Raw genomic sequence first — 9698 nt, 5'->3', positions numbered from 1 at the left:
TCTGTCTGCAACTCAAGTTGTTTCTTTATGGATGGTTCAGAAACCCTGGATATTTTCTCTAGTGGTTTTATTGTCCAAATCAAGCCCAGGGTATCTGCAACTGGTGTAGCATGAGTTTGCCCATATGATTTGATCAATCCCAGTGAATGGCATAGGACTGGTTCAAACAATAGAACTTTCAAAGGAGATGGCATTGTGTGCTTTAACCACTACTCATCTAGACTTTCATTATAATTAAAAGCATGTAGGCCTATTCCTAGAAAAATATTTTATTCTTATCCTGGAAATGGTTTAGAAGCTGAGAAAGTTTCAAGGCCCTTCTTGCTTCTGAAATTTTGAATTTGTTGAGTGCTGACCTCAACCTAACAACAATGTGTGATTCTATCCAGGAGCTGATTCCATGCTTCAGTTTTCCCACAACGTGTTCTGTGAAAGTTAGCTAAGGGAATGGATTTGATTTTTTCCTTCACTCTCTATCTCTGTTAAGCCTCCGTTAAAGCTATATTTCTATTTGGAGTCCTTTCATTTCTTTATTTCCCAGGCATAGTGATTCTTGCTTCAGCTTGGGGAAGCACCCCATCCTTGCCGCTGAGTCCGCAAATATTAGCTGTTCTTGGGTTCAGCTTTCTCAGGCCCCTTTTCCTCTCTTCCTTTTGTTCACCATCTCTTTAGTCTTGGGCCAGAAACACTTAGTGGGGACATAAAAGCAGTAAATTGGTCAGAATCTAAGAAATTCTAAGAAGTCTAAAAGAAATGGTAATTATGTGAGATGATGGAGGTATTAACTCACCTTACTGGGTAAATATATATATGTGTATATACATGTATATATATGAAATCATGTTGTGCACCTCTAAACTTACACACTACTATATATAAATTATCTGAATAAAGGTGGAACAAAAATGAATTCCTTTGTCTAATAATTTGACCATTAAATATTATGATGATTTATTGGAACATTTTAAATGAATTTTATGATGGGCAGAAGTGACAATACTGATTACCAAAGCAAGCTCTCCAAGGTGGAGAACCGCATGATGGGTCCTCATGCGTCAACATTCCCTCTATGGAATTACAGCTTTCAACAACTATATCTAGTGCATTCTTTCTAAGAAGGATCCAAATGTACAGTGGTAATTTTTTTTAACGAGGGGTCTAAAAACTTCCGCGTTCCCACACCGGGAGTCGAACCCGGGCCGCCTGGGTGAAAACCAGGAATCCTAACCGCTAGACCATGTGGGAAACAACGAAAGCTAGCTCGAGTGTAAGCAAATTGAAACATTCATCTACTTCCGCTTTCAGTGTCCGGCCCCGCCTCCTGCCGCACCAGCTTTCTGCGCCTGCGTGACTTTTCGGCATTCAGCAATTGCAGTCAGTTCCCTTCTCTTTCTCTATGCCCTCCTCTACCCCCGCCCAGGGAGGGTGCAATCTCCAGAAATCTCTGTTAAAAAGCTGCAGAGGTGAAATTTGGAAAAGAATGGTTTGAATGGCTTAAGGAACACGTTATGAGATTGGCTTCCCAGGTCCCAGTTCCCTGGGTTGACTCTGCGGGTAACCTTTTATTAGACCAGATTTTTCCAATCATGAGGGTTTAGGTCATAGGAATTTTGCATTTAGAAGCCTGCATACGCCGAATAACCCGTGGGGAACGTTTTGGGCAAAAAAGCCTTCGGAGACTACTTTACAATCTTGTTTAGGAACGGCCTTACATTATTAAAATCAGCAAAACACCCAGGACCGCAAAGGAAAAATCCACACATTGCACTATGTAAGCAACTCATACTTGGCGGGGGGGGGGGCAAAAAAAAAACAAACCATAGACTGGGAGATAAACAGAAAAGATAGGTATCATATAGACATACTACACAGGATTTATAGTAAGTCAAACACTGCAATATAAAAATGAGAACTTGTGTGAATAGGCCATTAGTTGGAGAGGAACCCCACGGACAAAAACCATTTGAAAAAAATCTCAACCTCAGTGGCTCCCAGCTAGCATTTGGACAAAAAGCAAAAGTGTGAAAATGTCAAGTGTTGGTAAGTATGTGGAAAATAGGAAGTTCTTAGAAACTGGTAAAACTTGATCAAGGAGGCACAGTGTCAGGATTTCCTAAATGTGTTTATGACCAAGCATTTCTATTTAATTTTTATAAAACTAGTATTGTTCTTGAACTGCTTCTCAGGCTCTGAACACCAAGACACACTGCTGTGAAAGTAATAGACACACTTTAGGGCACAATAACATTACCACAGTGGAGGGCCAGGATGTCCCTGAGCAAAAATCAAAGAAGGGTGAAGGGATTAAAATATTCTTAATCTCTAAGAATTTCAAATGTCTGCTGAAAAATAAAAAAATTCTTAAGAATTGAAAACATTTTGGGGCACCTCGGTGGCGCAGTTAAGCGTCTGCTTTCCGCTCAGGTCATGATCCCTGGGTGCTGGGTTGCAGCCCTGGGTCTGGCTCCCTGGTCAGTGGGGAGCCTGCTTCTCCCTCTCCCTCTGCCCCTCCCTCAGCTTGTGTGCTCACTCGCTTGCTCTCTCTCTCTCTCAAATAAAATCTTAAAAGAATTGAAAGCTTTTTTTGGCATGAAAGGGACCATAAATAATATCAATATGTCAACATTCTAGCTACAGGTTGGAAGAAAATGTTTGAAATACGTTTGATAGGAAAAGGTGACTATTATTACTGTACAACTGAATCTTAACATCTGGGGAAACCCACAGGGATAGGGGTCAAGGACATGAATGAATAGTGGATGGAGAGGCAAGGAGTTCTGATTAGTCAATAGATTCCAGGAAAAAGCACAGGCTCCTGTGTAACCATGGCAACACAATGTAAACCAATGCTAAGATATCCAGTGTTAAGGAAGAAGTGAGGACACAAACTCAGAGGATGGAAATGGGCTGTGGGGATGGAGAGGAACAACTTGGCAATTATTGAAATGTGGAAGATGTATATTTAATCCAGCATTTTTAATTCTGTGTTGCCCATAGCCAGGCACCCTATGATGCAGGGTATTAGGGAGGATTGTATGGGAGGCAGTGCTCCCAGTAGAAAGTGTTGGGGCCTCATACTCCCTGCAGATCCCACACAGGAGAACAAGGAGCACAGCACAGACTTCAAGGTCATTCACTACCACGCTGAAACATGAGTAGTGAGGGCTGGTTGGCTTTCCCCTGCCATGCTAGGCACAGTCTCTTTCCCAGCCCCTTCCAGCTGAGGCAGGGGGAACCAGAGCCTCAAGATGCAATGAGAGAAACCCTGGAAATGCAAGCCACTTGCCAGCCACCAACACATACATCACGTTGTTACATTTAGAAATTAAGTTTTGTTGCATTAAGTCACTGTAATTTGGGATTTGTTAGTAGTACAAGTAATGCTTAGGTTCCTAAAATGATAAGGGCAAGACACACAGAAAAGAATTTTCTAGTAGGTGATTAAGTGCCTCAGGCAATGGTTATGGTTTTGTTTCTGTTTTTGGTGAAAACTGAAGTACAGTAAAAAGGCTCGAATGTTTTGATTTGTTTTAGAGAGCGGTGCATCAGAATCCTTCCATTTGGTAGTTTTAACTCAATTAAAAAATTTGGAATTAATATCTCACATTTCTTTTATGGCATATTTGATGTATTTTAGTAATTTAGAGTCTAGATTTAAGATCTGAAAGATAACCTTGGGGATTTTCAAGGTCAGAGCCTCAAATAACCAGGAATTTAAATCATCCAACTAATAGATTTAGTGAAATCCTTTTAGCAGATCATCTTGTGTTGACTCCATGATAAGGATAATATTGGAATGTGCTGAAATAAATAAAAACTAGAGAGCAGTTTCTCTATAAAAGAAATGGAAAATTCCAAGGACAATATATATTGTGAGTAAAAAGTATTAAATTCTAATGTCTTTCTACGAGTTGTAATTTGGCAAGTATAATATTACTGATAATAAATTTTTTATTAACTTGGGTAACCTGAAGGTGAAAATAAAATAATATGAATAATACGTGTGTATGTATTTGTGTGTACAAATTTCTCTTGCCTTTTGAAATCAGATATACCTGGCATAAATCCTAAATCCAAAAGTTGACCCCTGTTAATTTTTGGAAAAACTACTGAATCTTGGAAAATGTGTGTCCCCGCACCATGCCCCCATTCCCACCCATATATAGCTCAGTGAGTCATTGTGAAGGCAAGTTCTAAACATCCTGCCTGAAATGAAGGTGGTACTTGCTCAGTGGTAATGGCCAGTGGCCACTGTTGCCCCCAGCTCTGGCAGAAGCCTCAGTCTAGCCAACCTCACTCAGCTCCCAATGAACCAGAGAGACCATGGCTTCTCCACTGATGGAACTGGTGGATGATGGCTTTTCCAGCTGGTGTTTGGTTCTGATGGAAGAAGTTACCTGCATTTCACCAGACTGCCCAGACCTCTGTGAAGAAAGCTAAAGTGACATGCTTAAAGCATACAGAGCCAATATTTGATCACATTTCATGTGTTCTCTGTGCATTTGGATGTATGCTCTTTCTCTTCTGCTTTCATTCTTTTTTTTTTATTTATTTTTTTGTCAGAGAGAGAGAGAGAGCACAAGCAAGGGGAGTGGCAGGCAATGGGAGAAGCAGGCTCCCTGCTGAGCAGGGAGCCTAATGCTGGACTCCACCCCAGAACCCTGAGATCATGACCTGAGCCAAATAGAAGGCAGACACTTAACCAACTGAGCCACCCAGGTGTCCCTGCTTTCATTCTTTTGCTGGAATCTGGCAATGCTTCTTCTCTGTATCATTTATTTGACAATTGTTTAAGATTTTGCAGTTTTTATCATATTTCTGTATGTATGTGTTCAAAAAACCTCTAATAGAATGTAAGCACCTTGGGGTAAGAACATGTCTGTACTGTTTCTCTTCCCTGTCCCTACCAAGCATGGGGCCTAGTACACAATAGATATGCAACAATTTTTGATTGGTTTATTTTCTTTTCAATGAGGGTAAGATTATGGAAGTAATTTTTTGGCAAGTCCACGTTCCTCCACTTGTGTTTCCAAAAATGTGTCCAGTGGGGAAGGAAGATGGTAACCACCCTTATTCTTGCTCTAACAAACACACAAAACAAAACAGGCAAAAAACTGGCATTACTAAGCCAAACCAAACTGTTATTTAAAAGTAATTTTTCATTATATTATGGCTAGCCACGTGGAATTACCAATAACCCCACTGGTTTTGATTTACTAAAATGGAAATTCCATGTTTCAACACAGTTCTTCCCCTAAGAGTGTCCAGATTTACCTAATAACAAGAAAGACTTAAAGAAAGCATGCAATTTAATGAAAATCTGAGTTTTTCCAACATCAACAGCAACAATAATGATAAAACAAAACAAAAAACTATACTTGCTTCCAGGACATAGATACTTTGCTTTTAAAGTCACCGTGAAAAGATGAAAGCCTACTTGGTAATATTCATTTTAGAAGGGCTGAGGGGTGGGAAGAGAGCAGTCACAGAGTGTTTGTTTAACGAATTTATTCTGGGTGTGTAAGAGCAGAGTTGAAATGTGATTCATAACTTCAACATTATTTAAATCAATGAGAACTCCTAAATTATTAAGGGCAGAAAAATTCCTTTTAACATATAAAAAGCATTTATGAATCCTCTGTAAAATAATTTGCATTTCCAAATATGTTAAAGAACCAGTCATTGCTTCGGAGAATTAGCACAGGATTAAGGAGGTTGCAGCAACCATTAAAAAGACTACGACATCAATAGTGAAGCTGTGCCTGGTCTTCAGTAGAAATGAAGTTGTCGGGGAGATAACTGAGTGTACGCTGGCTTAAATTTTTACTGGTTAAGTAGAAGCCTATTCAAGCGGGGCTTTGAGCTTACATAAATGTTGGGATCTATTTTTAAAAAGGGAATACAAAATCATGAATACAAAATTCTTTATGGAAGTGAATATTCATTTAGAGTAAGAAGAAATCACAACAAATCACACATTTAACAAATGAAAAATAGCACAAATATTAAAAAAATCTAGAAATTTTTTTTATTAACTTCTAATGCCCCCTATGTTACTTCTTTTTTACTTTTTTTTTTTAGCTGCATATTCTTTGTGCATTTGGATGTATGCTCTTTCTCTTCTGCTTTCATTCTTTTTTTTTTATTTATTTTTTTGTCAGAGAGAGAGAGAGAGCACAAGCAGGGGGAGTGGCAGGCAATGGGAGAAGCAGGCTTCTTCCCTTTGCTCATATGACAGAGAATGTAATATTTTCTATGGAGGGACTAGAAAGATAAAGCAGTCTTTAGCATGATTTTTGAAACTTGTTCTTTTGTTATTGATAGCTGAGAAAATTTCTTTTAGTTTCTCGACTCATTATTGGTAATATCTTATACATTTTCAATGTTGTTGGTAAATTATGGCAACCTCTGTTAAGGTTCTTTCATATACAAATCATAACACTCCAGGATATTTCCAATGTTGCCTGGATGGATGACATCCACTTACCAGTTTGCTATGTGTGTTTCATTGCACAGGCATCTTACAAGGTTTTGTGGTTGTTGCAGTATTTGTTGAAATCAATATTTTGTGTCAAATCAGTAGGAAATTTAGGTATTTTCCCAATGAATTCATATGATTTGCTCCTTTTTATTAACTGGATTATCAAAGAATCCAAGAGCTTATTTACCACTTCTTTTTGAAATTTGTATCTTCCTCTTAATGAATTACAACTTTGGTGTGATTTATGTGACTTTCATATGATGTGTCAAAGATTTGTCAAAACCCCATGATGTGATCCATTGGGTTGGAATGTGTAAAACATGACTTCACATACAGATGAACATTCACGGCTTGTAAGATGGCTGTGAATTTTTGCCTTGTAGTCATAGGACTTATAAATTCTATTCCAAATGATTCCTATCCAGAAAAGTATCTGGAAGTGTTTGAATGTTATCTAATATATTCCTAAGAGGAGACCAATGATAATGTCATCCTCTACTTAAAATTTTGCCTGTCTGGTAATTGGAAGAATTTTCCACAGGCTAGCTTCTGGATCTGAAAGTAGAAAAGCTGTTTTTCTTCCACTGCAGTCACGTTCCAGTGCCAGAGCCATAGGAAATGTTCTTATCAAGATAACACCTCTAGCTGTTTGTGTCACACCACTGGGTGATTAGCCTGGCGAGGTTCAAGTCTGTGGGGCTTAGCACTTATACAAATGTTGGGATCCATTTAAAGAAAAAGAATACAAACTCATGAATACAAAATTCTGTATGGAAGTGAATATTCATTTACAGTAAGAAGAAATCACAAGTAATTACACATTTAAAAAATAAAAAATACCACAAATATTTTAAAATCTAGAAGAGTATTTTTACTCTTTATATTCTAATACCCTCTATATTATTTTTTTCAGCCAGATCCTGAATTCTTACAGCCATCCAAAATATCCACCCAACCTGAGGGGAGCTGTGAAGGAGCAGAATTCCAAGGGGAAAGAGGCATTTACCTGATTGTAGTTAAAATATCTCATTTTGTAAACTTTACAAAGACATATAACTACATAAGACAGTCTGTGGGCCACCCCCAGGGACTTGAAAAGGACCAGTGCAAAGTGAAGCTTCCTGAAGCTGAAGGTTTCATGGAAAATTCACCTCTGGCTTTAAGAAATAGATCTAGTCTCCATCACCTTCCTCCCTTCTGTCCAATCAGCAGGGCCCTGGTTCAGAACTTCCTTGGATCACTTGAATGATTGAAAATGCTTCCTTGCTGGTCTCTCTGCACCCGGGTTTGTCTCCTATCTAATACGGTTATGTAGGTCCAATGCTCAAAACCTTCCAATGGTTATTTATCATATAAGGTTAAATTCCTTAGCAATTCAGAAAGGTCATTAACATCTGACTCATGCCTATGCATACAGCCTTATTTCTCTATGCTTTGGATTCCTTGTAGTTTCTCCTAACGTGCCATCCTAAAAACTCCTTTCCTTTGTATGCGCCAATTCACTTCTGCTAAAATGCCTTCTTCCCCCACTTTGTGCATGTCCCTTATTCACCTTACCTAAGGAATGTCTTCTTATCTCTCAAGACTTAGCTTAAATATCACCTCATTGTGGACATTTTTTTGCAACCAAGCTCTGCTCATGGTGGCCTCCAACCATACCCCAAATGGATGACTCCTTACCCCATGCCACCACTCTACCTTGAACACATACTTGTAACTCACTTCTCACCCTGCATTATGATTAGTTAATTCTAATTGTTTGCTTGTGTCTATTTCCTAAAACTTTAATTTTGAGAAAGGAAAAATATACAGCCCCAGATATGCAGGAAGCTGGCCTGGTACTCACAGCTAGATCATGTTATTTTCAGATTGGACATAAGCAAACTTATAGAACAAAAATCTCAGACAAGGTCCCTCTGAGGCCACAATAAAGTGAGATAAAGCAAGGTTCTTTCATAGTGTTGTCTAAGTACAGATGAAAAGCAAGGTCCCTATACCACCCACAAAGTACCAAACACCCCTTTCTCTTGGCTAACATGAGTGACTGCAATTTCTTGATCAATTACAATTTTTCCTTCTCTCATCTGGTGGCCTCTTCTCCTAGATAGGATGAATTGGGATACCCAATTACAGAATTGCCTACATTTTCTGAGAGCTTCCCAAATAGAACAAACTCTTCTGACTCTTCCTCAGTTCAGCCAACTAGAACCCAAATCATATGAGAGGTTCTTTGGTACAGCTTCTTGTGGAGATGCCATGGTTCCCTATGGTACATCTCCTCTCTCCCTGAAAAGAGTGTTAAAACCAATTTGTTCAGCTACAGGTATGCCCCTGGTGGTCTTTGGCTGAAAGGCATTGACAGAAATAGAGGCTCCACTAAGGTGCACTGAGAGCTTCCTGCCTTGGCCTGGCATGCTCTACTCAGCGATGGCACACACATCTGGGATTTTCTGTCTCTACCTCCACCAGTTGCCATCTGCCTTGGCAGGGAGGTAATTTCATGCTGAATTAAACTCCCCTATTTTGGTAAAGTCTTTTCAGTATTGGGTTTATTTTCTTAGGAATTAGGTCTTTTGGGTTTTTTTATTTATTAGACTAGATTTGTATTGTTCTTTCACAAAATTGTTTATTAGCACCTAACACCTGCTTGTCTAATGCCCTGCCTGCTTGTCTTGTGTCTTAAAGTTGTTTGTCTTTTGGTGGAGGTGGGAGATGTCTATAGATATAGACCTGAGAAATCCATCATCAAGCCAACTCAGGGGCTGAAAATTGAGGTTTCTTCTCAGACCAGTGTTCTTTGGGCAAACTTTGCCCTGGGTCACCATCTCAAAACCTGGTAAGAAGAACTTCCTCAGTCTTCTTTTTGTATCTCTCAAAAACTGCTTTTATTTAATTTTGTCTGCTTGAAACCAGATTTTGTCTGGCCCCGATAGGTGATGATTGGTATTTACCAAGCTCCAGAGACACAGAATCATACAAGAGCCATCCTTATAGACATTTTGCAATTTTCACTTGGTCTCTTCAATATAAACTACCCTTCCTCCAGGCAGACCCCTTGTTTTCCTTAAGTTTTATCACTATAACTCTAATTCTTGTGCATATCTTTCTAACTGGCACAATTTTACCAAGACATTTGAAACCAAAGACACCACTTTAGAGAATTTTTAACATGGGCAAGGTAGTTCACTTGAATAGCACTTTAGAACAAAAAGGAAAC

At 39.0% G+C, this 9698-nt stretch overlaps 1 non-coding gene across 1 annotated transcript; it reads right to left on the bottom strand.

Moving 5' to 3' along the window:
• Positions 1–1173: 1173 nt before the first annotated feature.
• On the bottom strand, positions 1174–1245 carry TRNAE-UUC (transfer RNA glutamic acid (anticodon UUC)). The gene has a single exon. It is a non-coding gene; the product is annotated as a tRNA-Glu (tRNA).
• Between the last annotated feature and the right edge of the window lie 8453 nt (positions 1246–9698).

This window comes from Callorhinus ursinus, unplaced genomic scaffold, assembly GCF_003265705.2.
Source record: "Callorhinus ursinus isolate GAN/ISIS: 27379988/994484 unplaced genomic scaffold, GSC_fseal_2.0 scaffold78, whole genome shotgun sequence".
Lineage (NCBI taxonomy): Eukaryota > Metazoa > Chordata > Mammalia > Carnivora > Otariidae > Callorhinus > Callorhinus ursinus.
Note: the sequence above shows the minus strand (reverse complement) of the source record. Positions and strands in the feature narration are given on the sequence as shown.